The sequence below is a fragment of the Sardina pilchardus genome, chromosome 23 (genome assembly GCF_963854185.1).
Source record: "Sardina pilchardus chromosome 23, fSarPil1.1, whole genome shotgun sequence".
NCBI classification, from domain to species: domain Eukaryota; kingdom Metazoa; phylum Chordata; class Actinopteri; order Clupeiformes; family Clupeidae; genus Sardina; species Sardina pilchardus.
The window spans coordinates 7,389,027-7,394,350 of record NC_085016.1 but is presented as its reverse complement, the minus strand read 5'-3'; positions in this window follow the sequence as shown (position 1 = coordinate 7,394,350).

Genomic DNA, 5,324 nt, shown 5'->3' with positions numbered 1-5,324 from the left:
TAATAAATATGGCTTACTCATACAACGTGAGTGGAAGGTGGTCAGCATCCATTAAAAATGTGTTTCAAGTTTCATTAATTATGTATTGATGTAATTCGTTTATATTTCCTGGTTGTCAGACACCATAGCCTTCAACAATCTATGGAAGTCCTTTAAGTTTTCACAAGTATACTATATGAGCTGACGCTGACCTCTGATTGGTGGCTTCAAACTCTCTTCAGGGGTACAGCCCTGTGTGTTCAGATCAGTTGATATTGATCTGATATTGATATTGATTTCATGGTTTTATTTTGACCCAACGTGATTGGACATTAGGCTATAACCTAAATGATTTTGGTCCGATCCAGAATCACCAATTGAGCTATAGACTAAAGAAATAGACGAAGAGATTTGGCTGGCTAACGTTAGCTGTGGATATGTAGTGTAGACTATGCTGTAAGTAGCCTATTGTGTTCTACTGCTAATCCTGGTGCAAACAATTGTGTGGAAAATATGGGTATGATACTTAAAACACACAGGACATACCATGACGATATAGACACTTAATAACAACATTATGATAGGTAACATTACTGTATGTCAGACTAAGCGACATCGGCACCAATCATCTCATCATATCAGACAAATTCAAAATAGACTGGGGGCAGCTATTCATACTTTGCAAATGACATCACAACTACTGGCTGCTGGCGGTCAAGGACATCATTCTCCAACAACGAAACCCAGTAAACGAATCAAGGATATTGCCAGGACATCGCCAGGACATCGCCAGTTTTACTATACAAAAGTTGGTGCTTTGAGTTGACAACCACACCAGATAGTTGTTGTGCGATTGGATGCATTAACCGTCAAGGAGATAAGCCTGGGTTATGTTCTTTTTTTTTTTTTTTTTAAACAATTTAACAAGCGGTCATTCGCCGGCCGGCAGGGAGTACATATTCAGATGAGGACTTCATCACACAACGGAACAGATGTCACTTAATGTTAACTTAATAACTACAAACATGCAAACGTTAGCCATTTTTGTCAGAGTTTCTTGCCAGCCAGGTATCCATGGTAGTCACGTGACTGCAAAGTATGAATATAGCCACCGTTTACTATGTGGCTCCCCTAGCTCCATTCCCACACTAACATTTCAGCGCCAGTCACCACTGCTTAAGGGCTATCTAAATAAATAAATGATGCCAACATTATTATCATCTGGAGAGATTTGATTTCTTGCTTTCTATACTGGTGTCCATTCCTTTCTAAGTGTATGTCTGTATGTTACACAGGGGTATAACATAGTTTCACAGATGAATCTACTCCTAATAGCAGTGTGTGTGTCTGTGTCCGTCTGTGTATGTGTGTGTGTGCGTAGGTGTGTGTGTGTGTGTGTGTGTGTGTGTGTGTGTGTGTGTGTGTGTGTGTGTGTGTGTGTGTGTGTGTGTGTGTGTGTGTGTGTGTAAAGGTGGGGCTGTTGGTAATGCCCCATGAGAGACCACAAATAAAACAACTGGAGCAGGAGCAGGTAAAGGCTTAAATTTTACATGTTGTGGAATGCCAGCCTCGTGAATTAATAAAGATGGGCTAAAGCCCCTCTTTGTGTCTATCAGTGTGTGTGTGTGTGAGTGTGTGTGTGTGTGTGTGTGTGTTTATCTGTCTCTGTAAACCCAAACACCCATCTTTAACACGGACACAAGAGTCAGGTGAGTGTGGACTCCATGATAAACAAACAAGAACAGAAGAAAGGATGAGAGGAAAACGGATGCACGGAGGAGGAGAAGAGAGGTAAATAAAGGAGGTAAGTGAAGAGGTGATGTAGTCTGGGGAAACCCACCTGCTCATGTCTCCGGTTGGGGCTCAGAGAGGTGGAGTGGATGCAGAGCCACTGGAGGGAAGGAAGTGGATAGAGGCGTCTAACGGCCAGACCCACTGCTGTGGAAAGAGGTTAACTTGGGACACATCTCTCGGTCTCTCTCTCTCTTTCTCTCTCTCTGTGTCTCTCTCTCACACACACACACACACACACACACACACACACACACACACACACACACACACACACACACACACACACACACACACCAGCATCTCTCAGGGTTCACCTCTGATATGGGTATGACTCTCTGGGTCCGCACAGACAACTCACAATCCTGAAAAAAACAGAAGAATTCTCAATGACACTCAAATGGTTTGTGTGAAAACTGAGCTGTAAAAGCACTGAGATGTATATGCTTCTACCTATTTTTAAAATCCTTCAGATGAATAAAGTTGATTTTTGAATACATGTACTTGTGAGAAGTTCTTCTCTCTCTCTTTCTCAGTGTCTCCCTACCTTTCTCACACACACACACACACACACACACACACACACACACACACACACACACAATGTATGAGCGCGCACACACACACACACACCTAAGTGCTCACGCACTTCCACTGAGAGCACCAATTTCTCTCCCCACGATATGCAAATCAGACAGGGACAAATGTTCCACCCCAGCTGGTCCTGTCCTGCAGAAACCCTCACCTCTGTCTCCCCCTCCACCTCCACCCCCAGCCCCCTCCATCCCCCCGAATGTGCTTCCTTCCTTCCCTCCCATCCTCCTCTCCTCCGCCGCTCACACGCTCCCTCGCTCTCTCACTCCCTCACTCATTCACTCATTTTCTCCTTCTTCTTTGATGTTCTTTAAATGAGCTTCCCAACTCCCGTGTCTTGCCGCAATTCAATTTTACAAGCCCATTATGGAGCCATAATGTGCGGGTTAAATATATCGGGGCAGGCGTTATGTGAAAATAATTAGTGCTAATGAATAATGCACTAATTCCGCTGATGAAGGATGACTGGGGCTCATAATGGAGTGTACCGGGCGGCCCTGACAAATGAAATTAAAATATTTAAACACTGTTTTATGATATTACTCCTCCTGCCATCATTTCCTCTATCTCACTCTTCTCTCTCTCTCCCATCCTGTTCCCTTGTTCTCCATCATCAGTGCCTCTCTATCTTTTCTCCATCTCTCACTCACCATCTCTCTCTCTCTCTCTCTATCTCTCGCTTTCTCTCTCTCTCTCTCGCTTTCTCTCTCTCTCTCTCACTTTCTCTCTAGACCCATTATGCTGACAGGCTCAACCTCTGACATGACGTAGGTTAATGTGACAGCAATAAGTCACCCAGGACATCAGTTACTGAGCACGCACGAACACACACACACACACACACACACACACACACACACACACACACACACACACACACACACACACACACACACACACACACACACACACACACACACACACACACACACACACACACACACACACACACACACACACACACACACACACACACAGCAAGAGCAGGGCACAAACAGGCAAAAGAGAGGAGTCTGCTCTATATGACAACTCAGAGAAGCTACATGATGGTTGAGACTGACTGACTGACGGAAGTGAAAGTAACTGGGAGGATGCACTAACGGAGAGACATTAGAAAGGCATGACAAGATTCACAGAGAAACTTTCAGTGAGACGAGATTTACCTCCAAAGCAAATGAAACTCTTAATTCCGTAGTCTCACAAATTTCAGAAAACAAAGATCTGCTCTTCTCAACACATAATGAAATGGTGAGCTTAACATGCAAAGAAATGCAAAACACTGACAGTTTCAAGATTTTTGCTCAGCTAAAAATTAAATATGTATTACATAACTATCACTTAGTAAAGTAGAGGAAATAGTACAGATGTTAAAGTGGAATACATTTTTGCTGAGATTCACAAGAAACCCAGGCAAAGTGAAAAAAGCTTATGATATCATAGTAACAGTAATAGTAATTAATTTATCGCATGCATGGTTGTAAGTACAAATGCAGTGAAATGGGGGGTTGCAACCACTCTCTACGGAGCAAGAGAAGAAGACTGGTGTGTGTGTGTGTGTGTGTGTGTGTGTGTGTGTGTGTCAGGCTGTGTTCCAGAGAAGGCAGACTAAATTGTAGCATGTAGTAGAAGGTCTTTTGCAGATCTTGAATTTCCTAAGCTTCTTTCAGTGATATGTGCACTGTCTTGGCTTTTTACCAGGGTGTAGATATGTGGGGTCCAAGACAGGATCTAAGAGATGTGAACCCCTAGGTATTAATAGTGTGTGGTGGAGCCTCTGTCTGTCTCTCTCTCCCCTGAAGTCTATCACTTGCTCCTTGATCGTGGTGACATTCAGATCTAAGCCGTTGTCCTCACATCGAGAGGACAGCATCTCAGTCTCATCCAGACAGGCTGTCTCGTCATTGTTGGTAATCAGTTCACAGAGTCATCCACACATTTCACAGTTGTGTTGGAGCTATGTGTTGCTGTGCAGTCAAAGGTGTAAATTGAGCAAAACAGGGGACTCATGACATGGCTTTGAGGGGCGCTAATAATTAGGGCAATGATGTTCGAGGTGCAGTGTCCAGTCTTCACCACCTGAGGCCTATTGGTCAGGAACCCTTCATCCCAGATCCTTGAGCCTTATTAACTTTGTGACTACTATCTCGAGGGCTCAGGTATGTGCATATTTGCATACTTATATTTGCTTACATATTTCAAATGTTTTTTATGTTATGTGTGTTTATGAGAATAAGATTCCTCCCCGGTATAAATCTTTGAGTGTGTTTGAATGTGTACTGCTTGTATCTGTACACATGCATACACCTGCACGTGCATCTTCCTCTCCTTTCCTAATACCCCAGACTCCAGTGAGTTATGTGCCACTGAGAGACATGAGAAATCATTGCATCCTCGTCCTCCGTTTCCGAGTGCTCGTTAATACCCGTCTTTTGGTATCCCATCAGGCATCTGGGTGACTGGAATGGCCGGGACGACGCGCTTATTGTATTTGGCTGCAATTATTTACAGCGCGGAGGTGCGGCGCACAGCGCCTCGCGCCCCTCATTATGAGTGCCTTTTACACCCATCATCTGACGGTAAAGAGGCTCGGCCGTAAATCGTCCTGTTTTACGGCCATTTCCCAGCTAATAGCCTCGATAGAATCAATAGGGGCGGACGCGGCTGCTTGCAGCTGATACATGAGGCCTTATCAATAGTGAAGCAGGAGCGCAAGGATAAATACAGACAAAAGCAGGACACGATACGTCTTATGAATCATACAACTAAGTGAATGATAATTGAAATAGCTATGCAAATACAATATTTCATGTACATTTTGTTTCGTAAAATAAAAAACAACAAAACCACTGAGCTCACTACCAAGCTGAATCATTTTGAAAAGGTATTTATGTACGAGTTGATACACATGTGTTGGTTCAGTGATTTTCTAAGCCATCTTAGTTAATGAAGCCAGTATAACA